Below are 10,347 nucleotides of genomic sequence, written 5' to 3'. Positions count from 1 at the left end.
GGGACCCCCCGGACCCGTTTGCCAGCCAATCGCAGGGCACACAGAAACGAACAACCATTCGCACTCACACAGGAAGGCCGTAGCTGGAATTGAACCCGGTACCTCTGCACTTTGAAGTCGACGTGCTAACCACTCGACTACCAGGCTGGTGAATACATGTGGCGTCACATTAATCAAATTGAATAGGTGTGATCGTGGTGACGTTGTTTGTTCCTTTTTCTATATTTTCACATTTTGAACCACTGTAAAACCAGTGGCCAAGCCTCGCCAGTCGTGAAATTTTATTGGAAAATTCAACACACTTTGAGTGAGTACTGGGCAGTCAGTGCAGGGTTGCACACATCAATTGATCCTGTCCAAATCGCACCCTATTTGATTGATTCCTGTGTGATAATAATAATAGTAATAATAATAAAATAATAAGAATAATAGGGCGACGGCCCGGTGATTGAGTGGTTAGTGCGTCGACCTGACAGTGCAGAGGTACCGGGTTTCGATCATGGCTCCGGCCTTCCTGTGTGGAGTTTGCATGTTCTCCCCGTGCCTGCGTGGGTTTTCGCTGAGTACGCCGGTTTCCTCCCACGTTCCAAAAACATGCATGGCCCCGGGTATTCCGAACACCACCAAACATTCATGTCCTGCCGTGCACCAGTGTGAGTGACACTGGAGGGAAAGTGGGTGACGTTTTTTTGCCCAAGGACAGACTTAAAATATATGCATGAGGAATTATACTTGCAGTGGTCACTCCATTCTCCCAGGTATAGAGTATATTAATATGAATAAAATAATATGAATTATAGTCCTCCACCCACTTTTGTTGAACCCTCTCATGCACCCTGTACCCTGATAACATGGTAAGCTGTCCACTGTAGTAACCGCTGTCCCTGAAAGGGTTAAATCTTAGTACATAAGGAAATTAGGAGAAGACCTCTTCCTGGTAGTGGCTAACAGGTCAGATGGTGAACTTGTGTCGGCAGCGCCAAACGAACCAGGCTACACAAGTTGAAAGTCATTCGTTCTTGTCTTCCTGCCCCTGTTCACCATAGAGGATTTGCCAATTTCCTCTGCACTTAAAAGGGTTCCGTCATATGGAGGCTGAAGCAGTCCAGAAGGAGCTTGATGATAAATGCACGAAAGCTGTTGCCTGAAGCCCACTAGTAATGTGAGGACTTTGACTGGCAGCAGTATTGTGGTTGTCAGTTCCCCAAGGAGCCATCTTTGTCAATGAAAACTGGAGTTGTTCCTTATGAAGAGAGCTCCGTCAAAATAGGGGACGGGCCTGGCATAGAGAGACAATATATGGGAGCTATTTTGTCATAAAACATGTCTTTCAGCGACAGCACTGTGACTGTCACAAATTGTCGGTTTGGTCAGTCGTCTGCCTTTCCTCTGACCACAACTTTATAAGCAAGGCAGCGCAGGGGGAAAAGGACTGCGGTAAAATTTGGGCAAGACCTGGAAATACAGCAGAATATCAATTTGTGGGCATGGCAAATCCACAACTGCATCCACCTTCAGTGGAAGCAGAAGTAGAATTTTTGTGATGTGACGTAGATGATGGTGGAGAAACGTGTGAATATTGCTGCAGACTTTGAAGCTGGCAACAAAATTCCAAGGCAGATCTCGCAGCACAATGCACAGGTCGCCCACACAGTTTCATTCCAATTGAATGGCCACAAGAGCGTGCATGAGATGCTGATTTTGCGAATATTTTTGTTCAGCATTTTCACAGCCTATCACAGCTGCTTTCTCAAACAACAGAACAAACTTTACACTGCATATTTATTAGTCTCATGTCTGACAGGGTGGCCTGGTGGTGGAGTGGCTAGCGTGTCGACCTCACAGTGCAGACGTCGTGGGTTCGATCCCAGCTCCGGCCTTCCTGTGTGGAGTTTGCATGGTCTCCCCATACCTGCGTGGGTTTTCTCCGGGTACTACGGTATCCCTCCCACGTTGCAAAAACATGCGTGGCAGGTTCATAGATCACTCTAAATTGTCCCTAGGTGTGAGTGTGGCCACGGATGGTTGTTCGTCTCTGTGTGCCCTGCGATTGGCTGGCAACTGGTTCAGGGTGTCCCCTGCCCACTGCCTGAAGACAGCTGGGATAGGCTCTGGCACCCCCTTGTGAGGATAAAGCAATTCAGAAAATGGATGGATGGATTTGTGACACAATTGTTAGTGAAAGTACAAATGGAAGTATTGCGTAAAAAGAAGGCAACAAGACTCATCCGTAGCTTAGACAGTACAGGCTGGAGTTGAAAATTACTTTTTGCCTTAAAACGTATGGGCATAGAAATGACACATTCGATGATTTGACTGTCATCATCAGTTATCATTGTTGATAATTAAGTGTAACAAATATAGTCATTCTCAGTAGGATAACTTAAACAATCTCTTTGCTTTTAGTTTGAGGTTTATGAGGACGCCGGAGTGTAATGCTTCAGTTCATGTAACTTCCAGATCTCAGATTTCTTATCTTAATGCTCAATTATTGAGGCAGGCTCTTTTTTGGGGGGGCGGGGGGCAAAAGTAAAACCCCTGCCCCTTATTTTTGAAGAGGGCCATATGTGTGCTCGGCGATAAAAGTGGCACATCTGTAATGAGTTTGGCAATGCCATTTAAGTGGAATCTTCGCGCAGACTTTACGAAAAACAAGTTTATTAAACAGGGGCGTAAGGTAAACATGAGAATGAATGAAGATGGTTAATTCTGGGTGGCACGATAAAGCTAGATGCAAATTCTGTGTGGATAACCAGACCTTCTGCTCCGGACTATTGGAAGGTGCCAGGCTACTGTTGCGAGTTGACGGTTGTGAGCAGCAATCCAGGCCAGGCCCGCCCTCGTATCCTACCAAATCTGGTGAGCACACCCACACACACAAACGTATGTGTACACGCACACACAAACGTTTGTGTACTCTATTTTTATTCCAATAGTGCATAAGTATGAGCACACACTTATTTGACACTTCATATTGTCAGTGTAGAAAGAAAAAAAGGGAAAGAAATTGCGAAATTTACGATCAGCATTCACTTTCACTTACATCAATGTCTTGGATAATGTCTTTTATTTTGCTTGCTCCGTCTTTCATTTTGATCACTTTTACCCTCTCTTCCAGCATCAGAGCTCTTGTCTTAGCTGCTTGACATCAAAAGGTCCGTTTTGTAGCCATTTTAGCAATGCAATGTCCATCCTCGTCTGAATCTAACAATAAAAAATACTTCCTGTCATGCAATGAACGGATGCTACAGATCTAGCTTCAGTATCTACACATAGACAGTGAGGTCCCTCTTGGCCAATCGGAGGCCAGGATGATGCTCGGTAAGCCAATGGCAGAGCAGCTATGAGTATGTTACGTCCAGGAAACTCGCAGCTGTGACCGAAATAAACATCGTTCACTATGTAAAACAGTGTGGTGGTTGCTGTTGCCTTTTTTCGAACCAAGCAGTAGAGGTCGCTGTTGGATAAGACTGAGTTGTAGTGAATGTCTTCGCGAGGCTGGAGCAGAGAAAATGATTTCGTATAACGCAACAGGGGGGTTTTCGTCGTATGGGGGGCAGGAGAATGGGAATTGTGTTAATGCATGAAGATTTTTTCACATAAGGGGGTATTTTCGCCCATGTAGGTTTCTTTCTAGAGGAGTTTCACTGTAGTTTGTTTATACAGTATTTTACATATTACTTGCTCTCTTATTAAATTTGAATTCAGTTTATGGTGTAAAATATTTTGAAAATGCTTTTAAAATAGTTGTTTTCTAGACTTGCAACGGATTACAGTTTTTACATTGATTATAATGGGAAACATGGTTTCGGTTTTCGAACAAATCGGTTTTCAAACAGCCTTCTGGAACGGATTATGGTCGAAAACCGAGGTTTGACTGTATTTACATTAAGGATTTAACCCAATGCATTAATCACATTAAACGTGTTTTATTTAAACATCACCTGATCAAATCAATAAATAATCATTTAAATCAATTCCAACCACAGGGCAGGCTATGTAAATGAAGTGGCAAAAACACTGTCAACTCACATTCCTGTGAATCTCGCAAAGTTTCAGTTCATTGCTATCTTTGGGTTCTTTTTGAAAGCCCAAAACTTTGTGATCGTGACAAAATCTCACGTGATGCGAGGAGTCACTTAAGTTGATGGGGAAAAGACATTTTAAAAGGATTGATTGAAGAAAAATACATTTTGATTTGCTGAATATTTTTTATTTATTTTTTTATTTTTTAAGCAGCCCTAATTAAGACCATCTGTGCAAGTGGTGCCCATTACGTTGATCGCGATCGACCGGTAGCTCGCGGACTAGTCCCAAGTTGATCGCAAGCTATGGGAGGAGGAAATTTGAGGGGAAGATTTTTGTGTCTGTTGTGTTTCAGTTTCTTTCATGTTAGGGGCCGTTCCGTCTGTTGCTCATTGTGGCGTGCGTCCGTGCAAATGTGCACGTGTGCATGGTTGGGCGCCCGTGTGCGTGCGTGCATGTGTGTATATGCTAGCACGTGTGCGATCGGGTCGATTGGTCGCTTCATGAGTCGATCTTCGGTCAAAAAAGTTTGGCCACCCCTGATCTCTGCTCTCCAGAGCGTTCCTTCTTCAGTTAATGGAAATGTCAGTTAACATTTCTTCCCCGTTTTTTTGCATCCCCTCTATCCACTAGCATTCCATCTTGCAACTGTCCATCTTGCCCGCATTGCACTCTTTGGGATTCTGAATTCATGTGCTTTGTATCAGCGATTATGCCATACATGTGCCAGATCTCCAGAGACACCTACATTATCACTGAGGCACAGATAACCATAACATGGTCCACAGGTGGTTGAGATCAGCTCAGTCCTCTGTTTGCTGACAGAATGCCTGTCACCTGATGCTCTAAAGAAATGGCCCACTTGCTCCCTTTCGATTGTTCTATGCCTTTTATCAGCACACCACAGCCTTAGCAGCCAGACACTGTGCTGTGTATTGTTAGATTTTGGATGCCGGGCTGGAATCCTGGTATTTCATGGACATTCGTGACATTTTCAGAAAACCAAGGTAAGGCGTTACCATGGGAGACATAAACTGGGAGAGGGGTGAGTGACAGGGATCATTTATAATGGAAGTTGTCTGAGCTCAAAACTTCATCAACAGGTGGAATATAATGTTGTATCTGATGGAAAATTGACCTTTTGATGTTTGTATACCAATAGTTGGGTCTCTGGAGTGCCTGCTCACCCATCAAATATGACATCGAACAATCCAATAAATCTTGAGTTAATGGTTAATTTAGTTTGTCTTTCTGAAAATGTGTCTGGCAATGAGTCATTCTGCTTGTCAACCCCGCTGTTCAAAAACAGATATGGAGAAATAGGGGTTGTATTTGCGTAAATTAGTTTTTGGACAATAAGTAAATTGGCATTGAGTTTTCTGGGATTCACCGATTTCCCTCGAATAAACAACACTTGGTTGCTCTGTAAAGTTGTTGGCGTCGCGGGAGCGGCGAGTGTTTGTTTTTGGCAACTTGTCCATGCACCACAAAAATTCTTTCAGTGTCCTTAAGGATGCTCACAAGTAAGCAGCCAGCTGCTGCTAACACAGCATTCTATTCTATGTCTGCACTAAAACATGCCAAAGACACCTGGAAATTCTTTTGAATTTAGAATAAAATACTGTAATGTCTCCTTCACCTTATTTTCCATGTGGGCAGACCAGTCGCCAGACCTAATTCTTAAACGGAAGTCATCTCAAAAGAGCCCTTTCCAGTTCTATGTTGTATGCGGCCCTCTTGGCCAATACAATACAATACATCCTGATCTATATGGCGTTTTCACAACAGATGCAGCAGTTAATGGAAATGTCAGTTAACATTTCTTCCCCGTTTTTTTGCATCCCCTCTATCCACTAGCATTCCATCTTGCAACTGTCCATCTTGCCCGCATTGCACTCTTTGGGATTCTGAATTCATGTGCTTTGTATCAGCGATTATGCCATACATGTGCCAGATCTCCAGAGACACCTACATTATCACTGAGGCACAGATAACCATAACATGGTCCACAGGTGGTTGAGATCAGCTCAGTCCTCTGTTTGCTGACAGAATGCCTGTCACCTGATGCTCTAAAGAAATGGCCCACTTGCTCCCTTTCGATTGTTCTATGCCTTTTATCAGCACACCACAGCCTTAGCAGCCAGACACTGTGCTGTGTATTGTTAGATTTTGGATGCCGGGCTGGAATCCTGGTATTTCATGGACATTCGTGACATTTTCAGAAAACCAAGGTAAGGCGTTACCATGGGAGACATAAACTGGGAGAGGGGTGAGTGACAGGGATCATTTATAATGGAAGTTGTCTGAGCTCAAAACTTCATCAACAGGTGGAATATAATGTTGTATCTGATGGAAAATTGACCTTTTGATGTTTGTATACCAATAGTTGGGTCTCTGGAGTGCCTGCTCACCCATCAAATATGACATCGAACAATCCAATAAATCTTGAGTTAATGGTTAATTTAGTTTGTCTTTCTGAAAATGTGTCTGGCAATGAGTCATTCTGCTTGTCAACCCCGCTGTTCAAAAACAGATATGGAGAAATAGGGGTTGTATTTGCGTAAATTAGTTTTTGGACAATAAGTAAATTGGCATTGAGTTTTCTGGGATTCACCGATTTCCCTCGAATAAACAACACTTGGTTGCTCTGTAAAGTTGTTGGCGTCGCGGGAGCGGCGAGTGTTTGTTTTTGGCAACTTGTCCATGCACCACAAAAATTCTTTCAGTGTCCTTAAGGATGCTCACAAGTAAGCAGCCAGCTGCTGCTAACACAGCATTCTATTCTATGTCTGCACTAAAACATGCCAAAGACACCTGGAAATTCTTTTGAATTTAGAATAAAATACTGTAATGTCTCCTTCACCTTATTTTCCATGTGGGCAGACCAGTCGCCAGACCTAATTCTTAAACGGAAGTCATCTCAAAAGAGCCCTTTCCAGTTCTATGTTGTATGCGGCCCTCTTGGCCAATACAATACAATACATCCTGATCTATATGGCGTTTTCACAACAGATGCAGCTGTAACAAAGCACTTTACAAAACAGTTAACATAATGTAAATAAGAAACACAACACACAACATAAAATCACAAACAGTTGTGCAATCTTAACCACTTTTCCCTCATACGCTTTGTTGTTTGAAGCAGTTCTAGATGAAAGGCCAAAACATATGATTCTGATTAATATTGCGTTTGTGGAATATGAATTAAGCAGCAACATCCACCAACATCCACTTGTGTTTATCCATCTCAGTGGGCAACCATTTTGCCACTTGCTGTCGAATGAAAATGACATCACAGTTGTTCAGGTAACGACCAATCACAGCTGAGCTTGCGAAACTCACATGACCAAACTCAGAAAAAATGTGAGCCGTGATTGTTCAATGCATGTTTGTGTCACCGACAGCTGACGCTGCGTTATATTTAACACATTTATGTCTGATTCAAGGCGGCCCGGTCGTCAAGTGGTTAGCGCGTCAACCTCACAGTGCTGAGGGCGTTGGTTCGATCCCGGCTCCAGCCTTCCTGTGTGGAGTTTGCATGTTCACCCGTGCCTGCGTGAGTTTTCTCCGGTACTCCGGTTTCCTCCCACATTCCAAAAACTTGTACCGTAGGTCAATTGAACACTCTAAATTGTCCCTAGGTGTGAGTGTGAGTGTGAATGGTTGTTTGTCTATGTGTGCCCTGCGATTTACTGGCAACCGGTTCAGGGTGTCCCCCGCCGAGTGCCCGAAGACAGCTGGGATAGTCTCCAGCACCCCCCGCCAACCTTGTGAAGAGAAAGCGGATAAGAAAATGGATGGATAGATGTTCGATTCATGTTGCACTGTTTGTATTCTTTTTATTTTTATTTATTTTTTTAATGACCCGTGACTTTAGGTTGTGTATAAAATTGACAATTCCATGCATAACTTGCATTGCTCACCTAAGGTTTGCTATTAAGATTTTCTTTTCATTTAATGACAAGTCCATTCACTGACCTTTTCTTCAAAATTCATTTTCATATACTTCATATACAAGTTTATGTAATGGAATTCTGTGAACGAAATAATGATACCATTGTTATTCTTGTACAACTGCTGGAAAGCGAATCAATCAGTGAAAATGCCTTGTTCATTTGCTACTTGGAGATGTATCAACCATTTACACTCAAAGCCAGAACTCATGAGATTAAGACTGAACCATTAATTTTGATATTATTAGGCCATTCTAAACAACATTTTACATGTAAATTGCTGATATTGTGACTATATAATAGCCAAATCCAATATGGTGGATGCACTGACGAATCGCACAGAAATTGCCAACCCGCTCGTGGTGAAAATAAAGAGGAAAAATAAAGCCTCTCTTTATATTAGATGTCAAAAGGGGTTTGTGTTTTTCATCCATATGGAACAGGCACAGATTCACTCTTTGAATTGTCGAACCCTGGTCTACTCCAACCCTAATGTATGGACGTTGCAATATGTCCCTTATCACTTGCCGTACTGTGAATGTGACACTCTACCTCAGTGTCCTCATTCTGCTCTCTTTATTTACAGCGATGTACATATTTTACATATTTTCATCACATCGGCCTGCGCACTTAACATTATCGTCAGTAATCCTGTGATAAGGTGTTACAGAATCGAGTGACCATTAATCAAACAAAATCATACTATTGTTACATTATATTTTGAAGGTCTGAGTGATGGGGAACCCCCCCCCCCCCATCAACATTATGATTTCCGAACAAAAAAATAGCTGCAAAAATAAAACAAAGCAAATATTTTCAAAAATGTTGCCTCAAGATGTGGGGGTGGGGCCACAAGGAAGTTGGTGGGTGGGTATTCGTGTTTTTTGTAGACATCATTAGCACAACACCACACTCCTTGCATTGGAGACATGGAACCTATTGTATGCATTCACGAGCAAAAGCTGCCAAATATTTTCAACACCGACAGAAAAACAATTGGGGATTGAAAAAACCCAAAGAAAATTGTGCTCTCAGCTGACAAGAATAAAGCAAAGCCTGCCGGAATGAGAAGTAATGTGAGTAAGGATTGAGAGGGAAGGCTTTCTGTTCTAGACAATCCACACGGTGTTAGAGCACACTTACCATCATGATTCTGTTTTTCTTTCGAGTAGATTTGGTTTTATTTCTGCCACGCCGACAACCCGGCGTCGGATTGTTGTTTACTGTCATTGGTTATTATTTGTTGTTTATTGGGGTTTTCAGAACTTTTAAAAAATATATTTTCCGGAATTTGTGTTTTGGAATGAGTTTTTCCAGAGTCCAGAGTGCCCCTGCAAGTGCTCTCGCCTCACTTAAATATATTAAGTTCCCCGTGGAACATGTTCATAAACAAATGGTTTTGCGAACAAGATTTTCAACTTACTTCGGTTCGAGAACTATGTTCCAGTGCGTGAGCAAGTCACAGCAGCCACGTGAAATGCTGTGTTGTGCTTTCTCTCACACAGTGTAAACATTGTTTGCTCCCTGTATCACAGATTTTTTGGTATCTTTGTCTTTTGCTGGAAATTAGCTCTCAGTGCCAATTTATTTACATTATTTTTAAGGACATTCATCAAGACAAATTCAGCATAACTTCTGGAGCTGGAATCGATTAATTCCAATTCTATTCATGTTAATGGAAGAAATTACTTTGGCTTTACGAACAGAGTCTCGGAATGAACTAAGTTTGTGACCTGTGGTTCCGCTGCGCTCAATCATCATCTTGAAGTGTTGTATTTGATGCTACTGCAAAGCACCAATTAGCTCACTTGTTGCTTTATCTTATTTTTTTGTTTTCAAGTGGAAGGGGATTTTCAGTATTTCCTCAGTATTAAGATTTATGTCTTAAGCCCTGTTCACATGGCACACATTTGGTCCGACGCTGCACCGAAATATTTTGTTGCGATATATTTTACACCGGAGCAAATTTTGTGGAGCAGTCACACGTGCAAAGCCGCTGAGCGTAACAGCACCGGCACAGCGTCGGCGCAGCTCCACTTGCGGTCACACGTGCAGTTTCTGCTGCGGACCAAAACGACAGGAATGCGGAAGTAAAACAGGTTCGGGTCGGGCTTCTCTCTCGCGGACTTTTATTTATTTTTCTTTTAATAAATATTATGGCGGACACTATTCTGTCCTTGTTCAGAATAGATCCACTTGTCGGCAGTCGTGGAATAAAGACATGTTTACAGTCAATCGTGTGTGCTCCTTATGACTGCCACAATATATGTTTTAAAAAATGTATACTAAAACGATGTGCGGATACTAAACTAAGGAATACTTGTTTTAAAACAAACAATTTGGATAAAACAGAGAATGTGCTGTAATT

The 10,347-nt window shown here is 42.4% G+C and overlaps 1 protein-coding gene across 1 annotated transcript in view; it reads left to right on the top strand.

Annotated features, from left to right (window-relative positions):
- The window catches only part of LOC109518663 (RNA-binding protein Musashi homolog 2-like), an 89,296-nt gene that overhangs the window by 52,038 nt on the left and 26,911 nt on the right, over positions 1-10,347 (top strand). The gene's annotated exons all lie outside the window — the stretch shown is intronic.

This window comes from Hippocampus comes, unplaced genomic scaffold, assembly GCF_001891065.2.
Source record: "Hippocampus comes isolate QL1 unplaced genomic scaffold, H_comes_QL1_v1.1 scaffold200, whole genome shotgun sequence".
In the NCBI taxonomy this organism is placed as follows: domain Eukaryota; kingdom Metazoa; phylum Chordata; class Actinopteri; order Syngnathiformes; family Syngnathidae; genus Hippocampus; species Hippocampus comes.
This window is presented reverse-complemented; position numbering and strand designations above follow the sequence as displayed.